Source organism: Diceros bicornis, chromosome 4 (genome assembly GCF_020826845.1).
Source record: "Diceros bicornis minor isolate mBicDic1 chromosome 4, mDicBic1.mat.cur, whole genome shotgun sequence".
NCBI classification, from domain to species: domain Eukaryota; kingdom Metazoa; phylum Chordata; class Mammalia; order Perissodactyla; family Rhinocerotidae; genus Diceros; species Diceros bicornis.
This window is the reverse complement of record NC_080743.1, coordinates 40,461,286-40,486,297: the sequence shown is the minus strand read 5'-3', so window position 1 is coordinate 40,486,297 and position 25,012 is coordinate 40,461,286.

The following is a 25,012-nucleotide window of genomic DNA, read 5'->3' as shown; positions in this document are numbered from 1 at the left end:
AAAAATTCAGAATAATTCTCTGAAAGAAGTTTAGTGAACTATAAGAATACACAGACAAACAACCAAATGAAATTAGGAAAAGCATGCATGAACAAAATGAGAAGTTTAACAAAAAAATAGAAACCATCACAAACCAAACAGAAATGCTAGAGCTAAAGAATATAATTACTGAACTGAAGAATTAGATAGAGAGCTTCAACAACAGACTCGAAAAAGCAGAAGAAAAAATCAGCTTCCAATATCCATTGGAAATTATCCAGTCAGGGGAGCAGAAAGAAAATAAGAATGAAAAACTATAAAGAAAGCCTATAGGACTTATGGGACATCAACAAAATAAAATAAATTTATGTGTTATGGAAATCTGGAAGAAGAGAAAGAGAAAGGGACAGAGCATCTATTTAAGGAAATAATAGCTGAAAACTTCCCAAATTTTGGGAAAGAAATGGACATCCAGCTCTATGAGGCTCAAAAAACCTTGAATAGGTTGAACTCTAAAAGGGCTAAATTGAGACACATTATAATTAAATTGTCAAAAGTTAAATTAAAATAGAAAAATTTGAGAGCAGAGAGAGAAAAGCAACTCATCAAATACATGAGCACCCCCGTTAGACCATCAGAGGGTTTATTAGCAGAAACTTTGCAGGCCAGGGGAGGGTGAGATGATGTATTCAAAATATTGAAAGAAAAATCTGTCAAACAAGAACACTATACTCAGCAAAGCTGTCCTTCAGAAATAAAGGAGAGAGAAAAAAGTTTCCCAAACAAACAAAAACTAAGGGAGTTCATCACCATTAGACCTGCCCTACAAGAAATCCTAAACGGTATTCCACTAGCTGAATGGAGAGGATGCTAATTAACACTGGATAAACATATGAACATAGAAAACTCATCAGTGAAGGCAAATATAAAGTTAAGTCAGATTCTCTAATATTGTAGTGGTGGTACATAAATCATGACTCTAGATTAAAAGTTAGAATAACAAGCTTATTAAAAATAATATAACTGTAATAATTTATTATTGTATACACAATATAAAAGGATATAAAATGTAACATCAATAACCTAAAATGTGTTGGGGAAAGAAGAAGTAAAAATATAATGTTTCAGTATGCTATAGAAGTTAAGCTGTTAACAGCTTAAAATGGGATATTATAATTATAAGATATTTAATGTAAGCTTCATGATAACCACAAAAGAAAAATCTGTAGTAGATAGACAAAAGATTAAAATAAAGGAGTGGAGTCAAAGCATGACAACACAAAAAGTCATCAAATCACAAAGGAAGAGAACAAGAGAGGAAGCAAGTAACCAAGGATCTGCAAAATAGTCAGAAAACAATTAACACAATGGCAATAATAAGTTGTTACCTATCAATAATTACTTTAAATGTAAACCAATTAAATCTCCAATCAAAAGACAATGAATGGATGAATGGATGAAAAAACAAGATCTAATGATATGCTGCCTATCAGCGACTCACTTTAGCTTTAAGGACACACACAGACTAAGAGTAAAGGGATGGAAAAAGATATTGTAAGCAAATAGTAACCAAAAGAAAGCAGGGGTGGCAATACTTATATCAGACAAAATAGACTGTAAACTGAAAATAATCACAAATGGCAAAGATCATTATATAATGATAAAGAGGTCAATTATTCAAGAGGCTATAACAATTATAAATATATACGCTCCCAGTATTGGAGCACCTAAATGTGCAAGCATACCTCATTTTATTGTGCTTTGCTTTATTGCACTTTTCCGCTATTGTTTTTTAACAAGACACTACACTAGCAAAAAGATTATGACTCACTGAAGGCTCAGATGATGGTTAAAGTTTTTTAGCCATAAAGTATTTTTTAATTAAGGTATGTACACTGTTTTTTTAGACATAGTGCTATTGCACACTTAATAGACTACAGGAGTAAACATAACTTTTATATGTACTGGGAAACCAAAAAACTTGTGTGACTTGCTTCATTGTGATATTTGCTTTATTGTGATGGTCTGGAACCAAACCTGCAATATCTCCGAGGTATGTCTGAATAAAGCAAACGCTATAAGAACTAAAAGGAGAAATAAGCATCAGTACAATAATAGATGGTGACTTCAATCGCCCATTCTCAACAATGGATAGGTCCTCAAGAAAGAGAATCAATAAGAAAACAGCAGATTTGCACAACACTCTAGACCAAATGGACTTGACAGACACATACAAAACATTCCAGTCAACAGAAGCAGAATACACATTCTTCTCTAGCACACATGGAACATTTTCTATAATAGATCATATGCTAGGCCACAAAAAAGTCTTAAAAAATTCAAGAAGATAAAAATTATATCAAGTATCTTTTCTGACCACAATGGTATGAAAGTAGAAATCAATAACAGGGAGAAAGCTGGAAAATTCTCAAATACATGGAGGTTAAACAACACACTCCTGAACAACCAATGAATCAAAGAAGAAATCAAAAGGGAAATAAAAATTATCATGAGTTATTATTAAAATGGAAACATAATATACCAAAACTTATGGAATAAATCAAAAGTAGTTCTAAGAGGAAAGTTTATAGCTATAAATGCTTATATCAAGAAAGAAGAAAGATTTCAAGTAAATAACCTAACATTACACCTGAAGAAACTAGAAAAAGAAGAACAATCTAAGCTCAATGTTGGCAGAGGAAAGAAATAACAAAGATCAGAGCAGAAATAAGTGAAATAGGGACTAGAAAAACAATAGAAAATATTAACAAAATCAAGAGTCAGTTCTTTGAAAAGAGAAACAAAATTGACAAACATTTAGCCAGACTAACCAAGAAAAAAAGAGAGGACTCAAATAAAATTATAAATGAAAGTGAAGACATTACAACTGACACCACAGAAATACAAAGGATAATAAGAGATTAGTATGAGCAATTTTATACCACAAAGTGGACAACCGAGAAGAAATGAGAAAATTCCTAGAAACATGCAACCTACTTAGACTACATCATGAAGAAATAGAAAATCTGAACAGACAAATAACAAATAAAGAGATTAAATTAGTAATCAAAAACTTCCCAACACAGAAAAGCCCAGGGCCAGATGGCTTCACTGGTGAATTCTACCAAACATTTAAAGAAGAATTAATGATAGTCCTTCTCAAACTTTCAAAAAATTGAAGAGGAAGGAACACTTCCAAACTCAATTTATGAGGTACCCATCACCCAGGTACCAAAACCAGACAAGGACTCTACAAGAAAAGAAAACTGCAGACCAACATCCTTGATGAATACAGATGCAAAAATTCTCAACAAAATACAAGCAAATGGAATTCAACAGCATATTAAAAGGATTATTCACCATGATCAAGTGGGATCCATCCCTAGGATACAAAGGTGGTTCAATATGTGCAAATCAATAAATCTGATACACAACATAAATAGAAGAAATAAAAATCATATGAGCATCTCAATAGATGCAGAAAAAGCATTTGTCAGAATTTAACATCTTTTGATGATAAAATATCTCAACAAATTGGGTATAGATGGAATATACCTCAACATGGTAAATGCCCTATATTACAAGCCCACAGCTAATATTATTCTCAACAGTGAATGGTAGAAAGCTTTTCCTCTAAGATTAGGAACAAGACAAGTGTGCCCACTATCACTACTCTTATTAAACATAGTACTGGAAGTCCTAGCTAGAGCAATCAAGCAAGAAAAAGAAATAAGTGGTATCCAAATTAGAAAGGAAGAAGTAAAATTTCTGTTTGCAGGTAACATGATTTTATATATAGAAAACCTTAAAGAAAAGATACTCAACATTGGTAGTCATTAGGAATTACAAATGAAAACCATAATGAGATAATACTTCACTCTCATTAGGATGGCTATTTAAAAAATAAAAGCAAACAAATAAAAAATGAACCCTTGTGCATTGGTGGTAGAAATGTAAAATGATGCAGCCACTATGGAAAACACTATGGAGCTTCCTCAAAAACTAAAAATAGAACCACCATATGATCCAGCAATCTCCCTTTGGGTATATATCGGAAGTAAATGAAATCACTATCTTGAAAAGATACCTGTACTCCCATGTTCATTGCGGCATTATTTACAATAGCCAAGACATAGGCACAACCTAAGTGTCTGTCAATGAGTGAATGGATAAACAAATGTGTTATACATAATGGAATATTATTCAGCCAGAAAAAAGAAGGAAATCTTGCCATTTGTAACAATATGGGTGAACCTTGAGGGCTTTATGCTAACCGAAATAAGTCAGACAGAGAAAGACAATTACTGTATGATCTCTCTTATATGTGAAAATTAAGAACATGAAACTCATAGAAACAGAGATCAGAGGGATGGTAGTTGGATGCTAGGGGATGTGGGAAACAGGTGAAGGTGGGCATAGTACAAACTTCCTGTTATAAGATGAATAAGTTCTGGGGATCTAATGTACAGCACTATAGTTAACAATACTGTATTGTATACCTGCAAGTTGCTTAGAGAGTAGATCTTAAAAGTTCTCCCCACACACACACAAAACTGGTAACTAAGGTGATAGATGTATTAACTAACCTTATTGTGTAATCATTTCACAACATGTACATATATTAAATCATCATGTTGTACATTTTAAACTTACACAATGTTATATGACAATTATATCTCGATAAAGCTGGAAAAAGTAATAAATCTAAATTTTAAATGTTGTTGGCAGTCCTTCAATTTCCAAATGATTTTAATTTTTTTATTAATATTACCTTAATTTAAGGTTTTCTGTTCTCAAACATCTTTATGGTAGAGAGCATCTTTATATGTTATTGAATTATATAGTCTTATCACAATATATTGCATTATAATAATAATAAAAACCATGTATTTATTATTATAGCTTCTATTTTTTTTTTGTGAGGAGGACCAGCCCTGAGCTAACATCCGATGCCAATCCTCCCCTTTTTTCTTGAAGAAGACTGGCCCTGGGCTAACATCCGTGCCCATCCTCCTCTACTTTATATGGGACGCGGCCACAGCATGGCTTAGCAAGCGGTGCATCAGTGCACGCCCGGGATCCGAACCTGCGAACCCTGGGCCGCCGCAGTGGAGCGCGCGCACTTAACTGCTGCGCCACCAGGCCAGCCCTTATTATAGCTTCTTAAAACAGGAAACCTATGAAAATATTGGCATAATTCTATCACAAAAAATGATTTATCATTTACTATTGTGGTCACTCATTATTATTTAAAAACACATAGATAATATGTTATGAAAAATACAGAAGAACTTAATGATTTCTGGAATTTGTGAAAATTACCATGAATTCTGATTTCTAGGTCCCTAAATCCAGGGATAAACAGTTGGGAACTTGGAAACAATAGAGAGTGGTCTGTTCTTCCTACAATAATGTATTTTTCATTCACGGAAAGGTCTGAATTTACAAATTTTTACCTATTTTATTTTTGGTAACTTTTTTTTGCAATGGAATCTTCTGGCATTGATGAGCTAAATACACACACATTCACACACACACACACACACACACACACACACACACACACACTTCCAGGAAGATGAAAGCACATGTATTGTGAAAAATTGAGTTCTGAATTTCTGTTTCTCAATAAATTTGGTGATGAAAATGTAACTTGCACAAATATCTGCTGACATTTTCCAACTACTCTGTTGATGCCACTGACCATAAGGCCATATACAAATGAGAAGCATTAGTGCTTACTTCAAAAATTAATATTAGTGAATTTTATTCTGCCTTACAATGGAATGAAATTCTGATACATCCAACAATATGGACGAACCCTGAATATATCATGTTAAGTGAAATACACCAGATACAAAAGGACAGATATTATATGATTCCACTTATATGAGATACCTAGAATAGACAAATTCATAATGACAGAGAGTAGAAGGTACCAGGGGCTGGGGGGAGGGAAAAATGGGGAATTATTGTTTAATGGGCATGGAGTTTCTGTTTGGGATTATGAAAATTTTCTGGTATTTGATAGTCATTATGGATGCAGAACACTGTGAATGTACTTAATGTCACTGAATTGTACACCTAAAAATGGTTAAAATAGTAAACTCTATGTTCTGTATATTTTACCACAATAAAAATAAACCCTTCAACTAATGTTAGTTTACAAATGCTGGGCCAAAAGATGATGATTTAACACATATAGCTACAGAAAGTGCACTGATGTATCACTTTGTGAAGCATGAGCTTTCATCTAGATCAAATGATTGCTGTAAATTAATTTTGCTATGGATGATTCTAAGATTTCCTGTATACATGTGAAGAGTGAAGTGGTAGCTGTTAATGTGTTACTTTCATAGTTGAAGAATTTCATTCAGATTTAAACATACATATATGTCACTTCCACAGTAGAAGTTCATATACATTTATATCAGTCATCAAATTTCAAATAGAAAAGAAATTACATTCCAGTAATGGTTTGATTTCTTTTAAATCCAATTCACCTAATTTAAGTAAAACTTTTGCAAGTTTATTATATTGAAAGTGAAACATCTGACATTATTTTGAATGCTTTTGTTAATTCGTTTGTAAAGGTGAACACTGAAGGTATATTTGTTTTCATGGTGGTAATATGGCTACAAATTTTAAATTACCATATAATGTATGGTAAAAAAAATGGTTTCCTCATAAATTAAGAAACTCTTGCAGCAGACACGTAAAAGAAATTTGTTATGGTATGTGTATAATTTGTAATCCAAACAACCTACAGTATTCTATTCTCTGAAATATGAGCTTTAATTATCCAAATTTACAAATATCCTATACATACACAGAGAACCGAACTATGAAATTTTTGTGAAAGAGCTGGTGTTGAACACAGGCATACATCATCATGGAGATATATAGTTTTCTTCTTATGGCCCAACACAAATTCAATTTTAAATATGTTTGAGCCTATAATGAACAATTTTGTAAATCATCCTGCAAGTCTGTTGATCTTTTTTTGTAACCATGTTCTCTAATACTTCATGTTGTTAAAAAACAATTGGAAGTATTTAATCACGGTGAAAGACTAGAATTTTAACTTTTGAGGCTTTGGAGGAAACTTCAATTATTGAAGACAAAGCATGCAAACAGGTAGACACTTATCCCTACAAAAGAAACAATTGAACAAATTAAATGATGAGAACATCAATGTTGCACAGGATTTAGCCTTAAAATTCTATAATTGTAATTTGGATATCTCATCTGGTGGGAAGAATCTTTTGATGGAGCTTCCTCTTTTACTTGTATAAGTGTATATTCTGGATCATAATAAAATGAAAGGATCGAAGAGTTTGGAGAACCTAAATTTGGAGAAACATTCAAGAGAATAATAAAAAGAGTCAACTTATTGGTGTTTTAATTGTAAAAATATTTGTTGAAAATTGTTACTTTGAGTGAGGCAAAAGACAGTATCTGTGAAAATGTTGAGCTGAAATATTCCCACATTTATACAAGAAAAAACAAAATTCAGACTATCTTACCTTTAGCAGAATTTGCTCTGAACATATCATATTCCTCAGTGCTCGTAGACAGCTATTTTCTCAAATATTATGTTCTACACAGAAAAGTCAAGTGGAGGTATTAACAATTCCAAATTTATTGACCACAAAATGTAATTTTAAGGATGATTCTAGGCAATATTATGAAAAATTAAAACCAAGTCAATATTGAAAAAGCACATATTTTAGAAATAATAGCAGTGATATGCTATGAGATAAAGATAGTTAAGGAACTGCTTAAATTATGTGAATATATAACAAGAATAATGATTGTGTTTATATTTTTAAAAATTTTTTTTGGTGAGGAAGCTTGTCCCTGAGCTAACACCTGTTGCCAATCTTCCCCTTTTTGCTTGAGGAAGATTGTCCCTAAGCTAACATCTGTGCCAATCCTCCTCCGTTTTGTATGTGGGACACTACCACAGCATGGCTTGATGAGCAGTGTGTAGGTCTGCACCTGGGATCTGAACTGTGAACCCTGGGCTGCTGAAGCGGAGTGCGTGAACTTAACCACTATGCCAGCAGTCTGGCCTCAGTGTTTATGTTATTTTTAATGCTCAGGTAACTGTTATAAATGTTTCATTTTCCTTAAAGTACACAGATATATGTTATTTATTATTTTTAGAAATAATTTTATTTTTATAAATATTTTTGTATGGAACTAATTTCTAGGCCTACCAATATAAATGAAACCAATTTTAGTGATTATTTCAAAATTTATATTACTTGAATCATTTCAATGCCTTTTTCATTCTCAAAACTATCCCAGTTTGAACAAAAATTGATTTGGACAAAAGGATTAGGCAGGTGAAAATATTATAATCTCCATTTTATTTTATTCATTTATTTTTTTGTGAAGAAGATTAGCCCTGAGCTAACATGGGTTGCCAATCCTCCTCTTTTTGATGAGGAATATAGGCCCTGGGCTAACATCCATGCCCATCTTCCTCTGGTTTGTATGGGATGCTGCCACAGCATGGCTTGATGAGCGATGTGTAGGTCCGCACCCTGGATCGGAACCGCCAACCCTGGGCCGCTGAAATGGAGCACATGAACCCATCTGCTAGCCACCGGGCTGGCCCCAATCTCCATTTGAGATAAGAAGAGATGGAGCCTGGGAAGGTTAAGTAACCTTCTCACAGCCACACATAAGTGTCAAAATAATATTCATAAATACTTTAAAAAATGTGTTAAGACCTGCTACCTATTGGACATCTCTTATGGGCCAGGGAGCATATTCGGTGCATGACATGCATTGTTGATTTCTCATGAAAACTTCATGAAGTAGCTTATCATTACTTTTATTCTTATTTTATAGACAAGGAAATTAGGCTTATTGTAGTAAGATAATGCGCCCAAGATCAACAGCTTGTAAGTGAAAAGATGGGATTTCATGCTTCTGTCTGACTTCATGCTCATATCTCTCACCTGTTCTTTTTTTCCCCAGGTTTATTGAGATATAATTGCCATACACCATTGTGTAAGTTTAAGGTATACAGTGTGATAATTTGATGCATGTATATATTGTGAAATGTTTACCACAATAAGGTCAGTTAACACATCTCTCACTTCACATAGTTAGCATTTTGGTGTTATTCACACTCATTCTTAATGGAGTTTTAAAAGATTCCTGGGAAAACATTAGATACCCAGAACAAGAACAATAATCACTACCTTGAAGATAAAGAAACCAAGATTAGCTAATCGAAAAGGACAGAGGATGGTCAATATTGCCAGCATGTAAAGAAAATGAATTTTAAGTAAAATTCAATTTAAATTAATTTAAAATCCCAGATCCACAGACTACCAGCTGAGCAATCTTGAAGCTGGTTTTTATGACCCATGAGCTTCAGTAACTTTATGAGCAAAATGGCAAAAACAATGTCTACCTTAAAAAGTGGTTTGAGAATAAAATAAAGAAGCACTTGAAAAAGTCTAGAATAGTGCTTTGACCACTACAAGTACTCAGTAAATGTTATTATCATTATTGTTCTTATTAATAATAAAATAAGGCAGTAGTTCTTTGAGAAATAGCTTCATGTGAGTCTGTTTGCTAATGTGAGAGAACCTGCCTGCATCACCCTCTGAATAGGATTTTCCTGCTTGTGTGTTCAAATTTGGAAAATAACTGCCAAAATAAACATGTGGATTACCTGATGAGAAGATAGGTTTGTGGAAGACAATCTTTTAATAAATAGGCCAAGCCAGCTATAATTTTTATCATCTTCCTCTCCTCAAAATTAGGTGGAATTTATTCTTCCCATACCACATTATCCTATATTAATCAGTGAAGAGAACCAGGAAACCAAGAGGGTAGTTTATCTCTAGATAGAATCATTTTTAAATGTTTTTATTTTGATGCCAATGGTATTAAGCATTGTACTTGGTGGGAGTGGGGAATTTGGTAAGGCGATCTTATTAATGGCATCAAAGCTAACGTTTCTTGTAATTGTCTTTCAAGGGAATAATGGTTAATTAAAGTTGGCCTTCTGCCTTATTTCTCCAAAGGTTAAAATTTGTCTTTAGAGCAATACAATATAATGTAAAGAGTATTTGACATGAGAATCTAAATGTTTGCTATCTTACTAGAAATGGGAATTTTAGTAAGTCTCTTACTTTTCTAAGCCTCAGTTGTGTTATTGCTAATGAAAGTGATGTTTGGGAGTTCAAATGCAATAACACAAAATGGAGACACTTTGTAAACTGGAGAACTTTCTAGGTAGTTATGCCATGTCACAAACCTTGTATAAATTCATATATTATATGAGATATGAATATGAAATATTTTATATTTATAATATATATAGACATTATATGTAGAATCATTACAAAGATTAAATAGTTTAATCTGTTTAAGTAGCTAGTAATGAATTTTTATTCATTTGGTTCAGGAACTTATGCAAATTGAATCCTGGCTACGGACCAGACAGTATGTTACAATGGTAAATAAAATGGAAAATGTCCCTGTTTCATGGAGTTTACCATCTACTAGAAAAGTTGAACATAGACACACACATGATTATATAATTAAACACTGTGATGACTTCTATGAAGTAAATTAACTGGAGTCTATGAGAGAGAATAACAGCTGTGGAGTGGGAGCTAACTTGGATCGGAAAGTCGGTGGGTATAATATTTAAACTGAACCCTAATAGATGAGTTGATTTTAGCCAAGTGAAGACTGTTAACAGATGGGTGGGAAGAAGTAAAAGAGCTGTCTAGAGAGAAGAAATAACATATGCAAAACCTGAAGTAGGCAAGAGGTTGGTGTTTTCTAGGAACTGAAGTTGGTTCAGTGAGGTTGCCATGCAGAAACATGAGATGAGTTTCAAGGTCTGGACAAAGGCCAAATCATGTAAATCCTTGGGGGCCATGCTAAAGAGACTGGGTTTTATTCTAAGTGAAATGGAAAGCCAAGGACAAGTTGGTTGGATATTGGACAAGTTGGTTTGCAATGACCCTGAGGCATGTAAATGACTGAGTCAAGTAGTTAGTTAGATATGAGTCTGTCATTCCCGGGGTCAGGACTGGCAATATCAATTTGTGCATCATTAGCACAGACAGTTTTCAAAATTATGGGAGTGGATGAGACCAGTTAGGTAGAGAGTCTAAGAAAAGAAGTACTATGTCCGAACCCAAGGAACTCTGACATTGAGAGGTTGGAAAGAATAGTAGCTAGCAAAGGAGATTGAGAAAGAATTGCCAAACAAGTAACAGGAAATGTGGTGTCAAGGAGTTAAATGAGGCCCGTGTTTTGAGAAATAGTGGCTAACTGGGTCAAATGCTTAAAAATCCATTATGGAGGTCAGTGTTGACTTTAGCCAGAGTGAGTTAGGTGGAGCGTTGCAGGCAGATGACAGCTTCGAGTTGAAAGGTAGACAGGAAGTGCAGAAGTAAAGCCAGGGCAAGCAGAAAATTCTTTACAACTTTTAGATACAAGCAGAAAGAGAAATATAGAGCAGTAATTGTTGGGCAAGTCGCTTTTATTTATTTTGAGATCAGAAATAGTAGTATATGCTTATATGTTAATAGGATTCATCCAATTGAGAGGAGAGGTTTAAAATGAAGGAGAGAGGAAGAACAACCAAAGAAGTAAATTCTTTGGGAAGGTAAGAGAACCTGGGATTCAGAATAGAAGCAGTAGGACTCTTTGTTAGAAGAACTTAATGATCATAAAAATGTGGTGATACAAATTTACTCAGTTGTATAAATCTCTTCGTTGATGCTCAGCTTCAAGGATACAGCCTAGAGGCAGATAATTGGGTTTATCTAACTTTGTTTTGCCAGGGAAGTAGAAGAGAGTGAGAGGGGCCAACGATGGCAATTTACAAGAGAGTGATTACAGCCAGTTGAATTGGGGACCTTGGATAATAGATTGATGTAGACTTTGCGTTTGTAGCAGTGAGCTGTATGTGGCCTGACTACCTTTGAGATATGCCCTGTGATGCATATTCAATTTGAAGGTTAATACCTGTTTCTTTATTGCTACTTCTGAAAAATGTCTAGATATGATGAAGATTTTAGTAGCTAAAATGTATTGTCAATTTTTCTCGTTGGCTTTCTTCTCTTCAATAAAGTAAGTAATCTAAGTTGTAAGAATAAATGTTTTTATGGATCTCTATAAAAGTTATTTGCATTTTGAATTCTAGAAATAGGTCTTGTAAACATCTTTTAAAAATTTTGTTCTGAATTGGTCCTCATGCAAAGATTTAGCTCACTACTGAGACAGAGGGCATGGTGGCTGTTAAGAACAACAACCTGCTCAGAGCATAGGTGGGCAATGGCTTTGGGGCGGCTGTCTTCACTTGTAATGCATTTCTAAAGGTAAAAGCCAAGTAAGGTTTGCTTCTTCCAGAAAATTCCATGTCATTTGAAACAGTGGATGTTTGCTTGGCTTGCTGGGTAAAAGATGTTCCGAGAGACCATCTTTAGGATGTCTTTTGCTTTAAGAAATTTAAAAATATGAGTCTAAATACGAATATAAGTTAGATTAGAGCACTCATGTAAAAGAATTAATTTTTAAACATTTTTTTGATATTTCCCTCTTTGCAATCTACTCTCTCTTAAGATATGCATTCAATAGATTTTTTTAAGATGAACTATCTAATTACTCTCCTACACACAAACATTCCTCCTGCAATGCTCCCTCCTTCCTGTCTATGAAAATCCATCTAGCAAATACCCCTCTCCTGTCTAAGCCCTGACTGTGACCTCCATCTCGGCCACCATTACCTTCTTGTCCTTTGAGGTGACAGCATGCAGTGGTGGCAGTGAGGATGCATTTACAACAGAGCAGGCCTCCTCATGTAACTAGCATTTCCAAATGTCTATTATTTAATGGGATGATTTGGTGTTTTACCTTCCTGATCATTATATCAAAACTTTTGGAAAAAGAGGTAATTTTCTGTGGTTGCTCTAAGTAAGATTAAGATAATTCTTTTCCATATATAAATTATTAGACATTCATTAAAAAATAAGCATGTTATCAGTGGAAATCCGCAAGCAATTTAATATTTATTTGCACTCATACATATGTTTTTATTTTAACTTCCTCCATTCTTCCCTCCACCTGCTGGTGGCTTAGTACATTTTTGGAAAATGTATAACAGCTATTCACAAATTCTAGGAGAGGTACTTAAGAAGTATTGAATAAATGATTGAGTAACATTGTATGTCATACCCATAAATTATCTCATATAATTCTCACAATAACCCTTGAGAAATGGGTGTCTTATCATCAGAATTTTTCCCTATATTATACATGACAAAACGAAGATAGGAAGAGTTTAGGGGCTTAAGTAACAAGCCTAATGCGACAGAGCTAGTAAGCAGTAAAGGCAGGATTTAAGCCCAGGCCTCTGTATTCCAATTTCTGTGTTCTTTCTATTATCTACACTGCCTTTCCAAAGGCTCACCATAGGAGCTGGGGCAAGTCATGTGACTGGATTCAGCTGGAAATCCGAAGATAGATGAGAGGTGTGGTGCATGGCACGTGCTTTCCTTGAAAGTACTTTTGGAGCAACTAATCCTTCATACAGAATACAAGCCCATGATTTAAGCCATATCTGCCATACCTCTTGGCATAGCCTTGCTTTTTCTGTCATTCATTTTATAGAATCTTATGAGATTTTAACAACATAATATCTTTAATAACATATCATGAAGAAAGCATGCTATGATGAAAGGGAACTATAATGCAGCAGGTTATCCCCAAATTAATAACCCCCAACTGTAAATGTGATACCATTTATAAAATCATTTTTTCATCAGAGGAAAAAGTATTTGTGCTTGTCCTATAAACATGTGTGATGTACATAGTTAGTAAAACTGATAGTATTAATAAAAGTTGTAATAGGCTTCATGATTAGAATAAAATGATATTTTGATCCAAATTCCTAATTAGAACAGTACATTTACCAACTGTTCTCATGGGAAATGGAGCCAGAATTCATCATTTAAAGTAATACCTAATTAATCCTTCTTTGTAACAGATGTCAGCCTTATTTTCAAATCTTTTGTAGACAATGACTAGCTGTATGAATCTTTTAATTGTCTATCTTGGGTTATTTACTTTTTAACACTATAATATATGGTAAAATAAAGGAGATGTAGATATAGATCGGTTTACCTTTGGTTTGAGTCTGTTTAGCTACTATAGTAGAGATATGGAATACTGAACACAACAAATATATTCATGATCCCATTAGAATCAATTTGAAATAAAGAGCAATAGTCAATCTGTTGAATATGGTACAGGGAAGAAACACTGGGCTGGGAGTTGGGAGACCAGAGTTCTATCATGACTCTGCCATATATTATTGTCTGATCTCAAGCAATTCATCCCATCTCCTTGGACTTCAGATACTGCATCTGTGTGACGAAGCCACTGGACTATGTGACTTTGAGAGTCCCTTCCAGGGCGAAGATTCATTGCCTTTTAAAAACTATTGTCTTTATATAATTCACATTACATTTTACTTTAGTCTGTAAGTATGTATACAGGTATGTGTATGAGAATATATGTGTGTTTGTATATACACACACACACACATGTATCTCTCTATCCCTACTTACACTTAGTGTTTCGATTCCATTCCATAATGTCTTTTGATAAAGGAGAGGAGCAAGATTATGACAGCTGATAAAGTTATGTATGCTTTTAGACATATATCATCTATTATAGGTAAAAAGGTAACCACTACTTCAGTGGCAGGTATCAACATATACCTCTGGGAGGTATTCCATTTTCCTGTGTGTTACATTTTGAATGCTTTTTTCATTGATTAGTCAGGAAAAATAATTATGACAGAAATTTAGGATAGCTAGCTTTAATTCTTATCAATGCTTCCTTACTAACGTAATACGTATTTGTATTCCAGTAACTACTTACCAAAGACGACAAAAGTATAAGCTGAAGAACAGAATAAATATGGACTAGAATGTGTCAAAGATGGTGTCAGTACTTGCGATAACAATTGAAGGCATCAGCCTGTGAATAGGAACTTAGGCATCACTATTGTTGAAGATTTGAACTACGCGATCTATTTTTGGATGAAGATTGCAAATTTTAACCTATGAGATTCTCTTGGCTTTGCTTTATCTCTATAATGTTTATCAAAAATCCACAAATTTGGCAGGCTTTATAATGCCAAAATAGCTAAGAATGGCTAAGAATTGTTAACATTTATTAAGAGCTTACTTTATACAAGGCTATGTTTTATGTATATTATTACTTTATGCATAATTTTACTTTTATCTTATTTCACCTTCAAAACAATCCTGCGAGGTGGATCCTTCTATTAACTTTATTTTGCAGATGAGAAAACTGAGGCTTGCAGATAATAAGTAACTTGGCCAAGACCAATCAACAAAAGTGGAGGGGACCCAGGATTCCAATTCAGGCATTTTGACTCCAGGGTCTTATGTCACACAGTGACAACAAAACCAACCAACCAACCAACAATAACGCAGATCTCTCCTAAATGTGTTTACCTTTAGCCTGACCTACCTGAGCTCTAGACGTGTACGTCCACCTGCCTACTAGACTTACTCACTAGAAAGTCTCAGAGTCCCCTCCAATCCACACAGTCGCTGAACTCACCCTGTGCACTAAGCTTGCTCCTCCTCCTCCAGTGATTTTCCTGCTCAAGCAATGACTCCATCATTCATCTATGGCTCAAGCCTGAGTGAGAATCAACACTACCTTCTCTCTCTTTACTTGCTACGTCCAATTATCCATTACATCACTTCAATTCCATTACTCAAATACTTTTTGAATGCAATTGATCTTCTCTATTGTCACGGCCTCCACCCTGGTCCAAGAGACTGTCATTTCTCACGTGGACAACTAAAATTTTCCAAAGCAGGCACTCTTCCTTCGGTTTTGCTCCTTTTCAGTCCATTCTCTACACTTTAGCCAGAGCGATATCTTAAAATCACATATTTGATTATAGAACACACCTGCTTAAAAATTATATCTTTTTATTACTTTTGGATAAAGTCCAAATTCCTAAATATGCTTCCCCGTTCTGCTCTCTGCTTACCCACCTGTCCCCCAACCCCCAATTATCTTGTGCCATCTTCTCCTTACACCATAGGTCACAGCTATAGTACTTTGAGTGCCTTACTTTTTCCTTTACTCCTTCCAGACGTTCATACATTCATTTAAAAGTCATTTGTCAATCGCTTCCTAAATGACAGTCATCCTTCTAAACACTTGAGGATAGTGGTGAGCAAGACTAAGTCCTTGCTCTCCTGGAAATTTTCTTTTAATCGTTTAGAGGGATAGACCACAAACAAAGAAAATAATGTATTTTCGGAGGATTGTAAGTTCTATGAAGAGAACAGGGCAACGGGACAGAGAGTGAGTGGATGTCTGGGGTGGAGTGTAGGATATACATGTGTTTATAGATGCCTGGAATATTCTTACATTCTCCCCTTGCCATCCCACCCCACTTTCCACCCGTGCCTGGCTAACTCCTACTTACATTTCAGATCTCAGCTTAATCATCACTTGATGAAAAGGCTTTTCTTGACCTCTCCTCAGTCCAGACTGGAATAGGTACCTCTCCTTTCTTGTGCCCCCACATTTCTCTGTGCTTTCTTTTTTTGTAATATTCATCACACTTTAAATTACTTATTTAGAGTATTTTAATAGTTATTTAAAATATTTATTACTATAAACAAAAACTTACTTAAAATAATTATACTTATGTAGTTATAATAAATATTAGATTAAAATAACAATAAATGATATATAATATATTATATATAATTAATAATACACATAATTATTACTTAAAATAATAATTACTTTAAATAACTATTTAAAAATCTGTTTCCCACAGTCTAAATTCCGTTAAAAAAAAACACTGACATCTCTGGGTGATACTGCAGTAAAGAATACAGACACATAAGATCCCTACTCTTATGGAGCTTACATTCATATTTATGTTTGGGAAATCACATAAATAAATAAACAAGGTAATATTAGTTAGTTAAAAGGGTTATAATTTTAACAAAGGAAAAGTACAGTTTAAAAAAAATCTACAATTGGAGGACCTCCCCCTTCTGGAATTTTAAGGATGGCTTCTCTAAGGAAGTGACCATTAGGCTGAGGCCTGGGTGGTAAGAGTTAGCTGGCTGAAGACTGGACTTGGCGAGATAGAAATATCTCAATGTAGCATGGTGGAGTGATAGGGACCAAGGTCGGGGTGCTACTTTAGACTGGGAGTCAGAGGAGTTTCCCTGAGGAGGTAAAATCTGAGTTGAGACCTGATTGGCAAGAAGGCTGCAATCATATACATACCAGGACAATAGAATTTCAGTAGGAGAGAAGAGCACAAAAGTCTTAAGACAGGAATGAGCTTGGTATAGTCAGAAAAATTAAGAGGACCAGCATGACTGAGGCGTAGTGATCAAAGGAGACTGTGGTAAGAGATGAGGTCTGAAAAGTAGGCAGAGGCCAGATCACAGAGGACCTTGTTGGCCATTGCAAAGAATTTGGACTCTATTCTAGGTGCATTGAAAAATCTGGAAGATTCAAGGCAGGAGAATGGTACGCCTGATCTATATTTGCAGAGTACTCTGGCTGTCGTACAGACAAAGGATTTTAGGAGGCAGGAGGGCAAGCAACAAGACCAGTTAAAAGCTTATAAATAACGTAAACGATCACCCCTGTAATGTGAATGAAGGATCAGAAAGGAATGTTGTGCATTCTATCATAGAGATTATTTTCTTTGGGAACAAAAGAAGTAAGATGTAGTGAAAATACTTGGGAGTCAGGCAGATTAGGGTTTAAACTCTAGCCTAGCTGGGGCACTTTGAATAAGGAACTTACATGAGAATAATAATGCATTCCTCACAGGGTTATGGAGAAGACCAATGAGGTAATGCTTTTGATCCTATCACAGTACTGGTACATGAAGAAGCCCAAATAAACATGCTTCCCTTCTCTCCCTTTAAAAGACAAATACTCCATGTGAGGAATAATACATTAAATCACCAGTGACTATTGACTTAACAGCAGGGATGAGTATTTCATGAGGGCCTACTATCTGCTAGATCCCTATGCCAGGGATCCCGAGCAATGAGGTGGGGGGGCATGTGATCCTGATGGAGAAGAGGAAGCATTCAAGTTCAATGCTCAGCATAGGCAATGGACAACCTATATACCACAAAGGGCAGAGAGAAGTACCATGCTCATAACTTCACACGTTTCCTTTCCAGCCTCTAAGACGGTGTAAGTATAAATGGGGAGGAGGGATTAGACTCAGGGGACCTGGGTTAGCAGATAGTTTAGGAGTTTGGGCAGCTTTTACAGTCAAGGTGAACTGAACAGTTTCAGGCATAAATAATTAAATGATGATTTCTCTTTGCTAGTATCCATAAAAAATACAGTATCTTTTCCTCATCTAGGAATCTACAACTGCCTTAATTATGGTTTGAACATCAAAGTATAAATCATGATCCAAAATCTAAATTGATTCATGAATAAAAATACCTTAAGGGGCTGGCCTGGTGGTGTAGCGGTTAAGTTTCCAGGCTCTGCTTCTGCAGCCTGGGGTTCACAGGTTCGGATCCCAGGCGTGGACAGCGCACTGCTTTTCAAGCCATGCTGTGGCGGCATCCCATATAAAGTAGAGGAAGATGGGCACAGATGTTAGCTCAGGGCTAATCTTCCTCACAAAAAAAAAGACCTTAAAAGATATAAAAGAATTTTTGATCTATTTGTGCATAATTATCTTACAAATAATTTTCTTGAAAAAACGTTATGTGAGTTCAAGGATAATGAGAAAATTCAGAATGTAAGGAGGCCATATCTATACCTTAGTTCTGCTTTGTCCAAACTTTCACATTGAAATTAAAGTAGAAAGTGCTCAAAATACAGCCTTTGATCAAGTACCATTTTGTTTTAGAAAAATAATACTAAAGGGAAAGTGTGAAGTCCATATTCTCATTGGGCATATTCTTGTGAGCACGTTAAAAAACAACAACAACAACAACAACAACAAACAGACAAAGAAAGGTCCAGTCTATTCCGGGAGAAAAATATGTTTGCTCTTCAAAATCTCTTCACTAAGAAGGACTTTTCCCTAGTTTTTAAAGCTCCGTTCATTTTCCACCCCTGCGCATTGCATTTAGAGAGGGCCGAATTGACAGTGTTCCTTCCTGTGTGTGCTGATGTGGCTGAAAATCCCAGCGGCCAATCAGCAGTTTTTGCACACTTGGGTTTCCAGTTCAGCCTGTCCTTTGAGCAAGGATGCTAAGTGCAGCTTGCCGAGCGCGCTCTGTTGGTGGTCTTGGCCTCAAAGTCAGATGATGTCAAGCTGAATTGTCTCACCTTTGATCACGCAACTGCTACTTGTCCTGCAGGCTGTGTGTCTTCTCTACGCCCTACAAGGTTACAGTCCTTTAAATTGGGTCATTGGAAACATTTTTCTTGCCTGCTGCACACAAGCCAAAACTCCTTCAGTTTCCTCTAGTTATTCTTCTGATCACCTCGAATATTCCATTCTTCTCCTGGGACAGGAAGCTCAACTTTTTAAAAATATGAGTCAGGATGGAACTTTGCCATTTGGAGACATCAGCTTTTACAAAGGGAGCCAGAATGTAAGAGCAGTCTCCTTCGTTGCCCTCACACTTATCGGAAGAGTAGAAATCACTGTGAGCCTATGGCTTGATCAGCTTGGTATAGGGGTTAATTTTTCCGATGTGCTTTCCCAGGACAGTCTATGCCTTCTGCCTGTGGACTTGGTGTGTACGTTATGTGTACTCATAAGAAAGTAAGAGAGAGAATTTTGCTCTGATCTGGTGCTTTTTTTCATCCCCTTTCTCTCTCTGCAATTTAGGCTCTTTTAACCTCTTAGAGGAAGCATCAGCTTCAACTGGAATTTTTTTGGGTTCCTTAAGCACAACATGTAAATGTTAACTGCATAGCAAACTGCCTGACACATAATAGATGCTGATTAAATGGTAATTTTATTTCATTTCTTCTAATTCACTCCTCTTTTAAAATAATTAAAAGAATTTTTCTCTTTTTCTCTGAAGGATTTCCATAACATATCCTTTACCTCTAAAATTATTTTAAATTAATGGAATTAAAATAGTATGCTTAATATGGAAAGATGTACAGCCCATCAGAGAACAGATTTAGGACTAGATTTCTTTGTTTATAGTTTTTAAAGAATAGAGAAAGAAATGTGCTTAAAGAATGAATTCATTTTTTTGTTGTTAATAATAATATTTGGTGTTTCAAGAGAGAAATTTTTTTTTTTTTTTGTGAGGAGATCAGCCCTGAGCTAACATCCGCCAATTCTCCTCTTTTTTTGCTGAGGAAGACGGCCCTGGGCTAACATCGGTGCCTATCTTCCTCCACTTTATATGGGACGCCACCACAGCATGGCTTACCAAGCAGTACTTCGGTGCGCGCCCGGGATCCGAACCAGCGAACCCCGGGCCGCCGCAGCGGAGCGCGCGCACTTAACCGCTTGCGCCACCGGGCCGGCCCCTCAAGAGAGAAATTTTTGAGTTCATACATGGATCTTCATGCTTTTTAAGATCTTCTTAAAGTGATAGCATATCTGAAGCAAATGCCATCTAATAATGTGTGACTTGAAAAGGATTTTATTTAAAGAGACTGCTGAAAGAATAGGTTCGTAATTCCTATATCTGAAAAATACGTCCTTCCTTCTGATTTCGTTGCTTCAGGATGGATTCTTTCCTCTCACAGGGAGATGTTTTTTACCATCCACAACAATGAAACCAACTCTTTTAATCAATGGCCTTTAACATACTAATCATATTACCCTCCTTACCACAGATTCTTCTAGAGACAGTTTATAAAAATTGTGGAATTCCCTTCTATTTCCAACTAGGATAGATATTGCCATCTTTCTGGAAGTGTTACAGATTTAAATAAAGAATTCTTGAGAAACCTAAGGAAGAAATTAGTCTTAACTTATCAATGTGCAGAAGGAAGTAAGAGGAAGACAAGAAGCATCATCAGAGAAACTGCGTGGAGGAAAGGGATTAGATCTGATGTCCTCTCCTGCTTTCTTCCCACTCAAATTCTACAAAGTCCCAATATTTGCTTGCATCAAAAACTTCTATTCAGGGGTAGGAAGAGGTATAAAAAATAAATATTTTAGAGCTAAAACATCATAGATTATTGAAATTCAATAAACTCATAGAAAATTTGTATATATAAAGCAGATTTATTTTCATTATGTAAGCATGAAAACTAAAAAAGAAAAATTTCTATAACCTTAAAAGAGCTGAAATGATTTTCTCTACAAAAATCATGTTCTCAAGTTTCATTGCCTTGTGCCAGTTTTCAGCCTAGAGTGAATTTTTATGGTTGAGTCATAAACCTCTGAAAATCATACCACTGGTTTATCGAGGAAGGCTGACACCACTCTAATCACAGTGTGGCAAGGGCCGGAGTCAGAAGCATGGCGTTAACTGCTTCACTCATTCTGTACTTCAGATGCTGGTGGGCTTTTCAATTCAATCCTGAAAGCGTGTATTTCAAAGTCATTGAATTTGTACATGGGTTCTGTTTCATTTCAGTTTCTTTGCCCCTTCCAAGAAATACTACCTTTAGAGTTATAATGAATAGTTTCATTCCTCAGATTTGGATCAAAGCAATCTGCCATCTCTGAATAAACTAACCTTCCCAGGCTGTTGTAGCGAACATTCTTCAGATTGGATTTGTGAGCTGCTTTTGATGACTGTTATCACTGGGATCTTTCTTTGGCTAACAGATGAAAAATAAGGGGTTTGGTCTTCTAATTGGCAACTGAGAAATGACTTCAAAACTCATAGCCTACAAGAGGAATATCCAAGACTTTTGGCTACAACTGCTTCTTTGGTGATGTTGCACATATTTTGATGAACAAGGAAATGATCAAGCAACTGTTTAAGAGGATCAATGAATCATAAGTGGCCTATAATAACTGACTCATGAAAGCAGCAAAGCTTTTCACGGCATCTTGGGGATCTCAAATAGGGAGGCTGCTTTCATATTCACTGGTAGGGCATATTTAGGATATAAACTGCTGAGGGATTACAACCATGTATTATACTGTGCTTTGTACATGATGAACCCTTAAAGAACATGGATCAATTATAATGACATGTTAAAAAAAGGAAGACAGATATTTTCTTCATAAGATACCTAGGAAATTTCATCCTAAAATGGCTGAAGAAACAGCCCTAATGAAATAAGCTAAGCTGGGACAGATCCATCAAGTCAATAACTACATTAGCAATTACATCCTTTTAGTGAAAAAGCAATCCTGGGCCATGTCTCCATAGCTATTGAGGGAATGTCTCCTCAGCTGTGCTGAGAGAGTCTGATACCTTTGGCTGCCTCAGCTCTCCAGGGCTTTCAGTTAAAGCAGTTGATGGATTAAGTTGGCAGCTAACAAGAGCCAGCCACCAGAGCATATTGGGACTGTGTCTGGAAGCTCATGGAAAATTCTGAAAGATTCTACATCCAATCAAAGTATAGTAATGAATTTGTTGGCTCCTGAGAAGTTTCTTTTTTTCTTTTTAAATAAACTAGTCATTCTGTTTTCTGTTAATGACAAAGTAAACAATTATATGCTACTATAAATGGAGATGCTGATAAACCATGTTTTCAAGTTGTTCTTTACAGAATCATAATCTATCAAGGATGCAAGGAATCTTAGAGAAAAACCTTGCCCAAAACACTTCTTTTCTAATTCACAGACTTGCAATTCTTAAAAAAATGAACCTAATACAGTGGATGTGTTGCTCACTATCTGGACTAATTTTATTTTTCACTTATTATTCCATGCTGTGTATGTAGCCCATTTTTTCACGTTGTAAAATCCACAAGAATTACCCACCCAGCCTCCAATTTTGGTCCCAGATTGTCTATCTGCTGGGTTTATAATTTTCAAAATCTGATAAGATACAGACAATGAGCTTAAAGTCAATGTAACCAGTTGGAGTTGAAAAACCTTTGTTTACTTGCTTGGCTGGCTGTTGATGTGAAAACGAATTCAATCAATCTTGGCTAAAAGTGGTTCCAGCTGATCTCCATATATTTCGTCCTGCTTAGAATTGCTATTATATTACTTAAACTGTGGAATTCTCAACTATTTAAATGGATAGGCTTTGTCTCCCCTGATAACCTGCATGCTGTTTGATTAGCAGTGATTTGATTCTCTTCTGGGTGCTTTTCCTTTAATTAAGCCGGACAGCTTTTTTGGCTTGGAACTTCTAGAAGCACCCTAGGATCGCTTATGTCCTTTCAATTTATAAAAGTCAGCCCCTGGATTCCACAGGATAATATAAGTGAAAGTACTTTGAAAAAGTTAAAAGCGGCTTATAAATACAAGTACCGGTATTTTCTCATTTGGGAAAGTAACCTTGGTGAAGCAGGTTTAGTACAACAAGGTAGTTCAACTTTTGTTCTGGATCTTTCTTTCTTTCGTTTTCTTTCTTCCCTTCCTTTGAAGCACTTCAAGAGCTTTCTCTTTTGGATCCCTGAAAACCTGAAGTTGCTTTTCCACTAGCGAAAAGAATAAACAAAGCAACAGATAAATATTTCAGAGCTAGCATTTGGGGAAAAACAATTTACTAATATCTATCTGCTTTTGGAACTAGACAAATTGACTCTAGGGTACTAGGACAGCTGGATTATGGGATTTTAAATATAGGGGCACAGACAGTGGCAATACCATTGGCCAGAATACTTTCAGGGAGCTGTTTTGAGAGGCCAGGGGAGTGGAGTCACCGAGTTCTCAGGATTCAGGTGGTTTCACAGGGTCGGCTGCTTGATGATCTTCCTTAAGCCCATCCATAGGTTTACTTCTATTGAAATTCACAGGTTCACTCACAAATAGAAGCATCCTGTAGGAAAAAAAATAGTTAAAACTTATATTAGTTAATTTTATATTTCTGGCTTCTAGAGTTCTCTAGTGCTTCTTATTTGGAGATTCTTCCACAATCAAATGGCAAGAGATGTGAATAGCTGTGATAAATAACAAACTTCCAAAATTCAAAGATAGCTCTAACAGGTTTTGATAACTCTTGGGTGAGATTGCTAGTGAAAAAGGAAAGTGATTAAAAAAATACGGCAGAGAAAGAATAAGCAAGCTCAAAACCCTCTGTTAACAAAGTTGATACCATGTTGGCTAATGCACACACAGCTTCAATTTCCTTTAATTAGTTCAGAGTTAGGTGACAACATATTTAATCAGTGAGCTAACAAATGTAGCAGCTGATTACTCTCGCCACCCTGTGTGTATGTGTTGACTGAAAAAGTAAATAAAATTACTTTCACTGCAATAATAAAGTGGCATCCTAATTCTATTACAGTAGCAACCTTTTAGAAGTACCATACAGCGGTGAAAATTGATTATTTCCTAAGCACTTTCCCCCCGGCCTTTAGCATGTCACTGTGGTTTAACCCTTTGGGGATGTGATGGCTAAATTGGAGTCCATCAGTCAAAGAGACAGGCCACATGGCCTGCATCTTGTGTGTCTCTTTTGCAAGGTCCTGAGATGGTTCTGAGTGCATTGCTTAAATTCACATTAGCAGCTATGTTCCTGGGTGGCAAAATGTGGCCTTCGGCAGACAGAGAAATCTGTTCCAAATTCAGTGTTTTTCCAATTAGTTAAATACACCTAGAAGCCAGCAGTGTGTCAGTGAGACGGGGAAGAGGTGTCATTTTTCTCATCCTCTTCGTGACCTATATAGGGATATTCATTTATTTATTTTATATTAATTAGCTTAGATGTTACAGTGATTTTCCTAAGTAGAACTCCCAAAAGCAGTGCTACTGACTCAGAGAGCATTTCTTCCTGTGTCCTTGGCCCTTCAGGGGTTGCAGGTTTAGAGTACATTGTTCCTCAAACAGTTGTACAACTTAAACCAACAAATATAATAAAAATTGCTAATAGTAACCTGCTCCTTTTGCCGTCATTACCTATATAACGTGTAGGAAGGACTCACT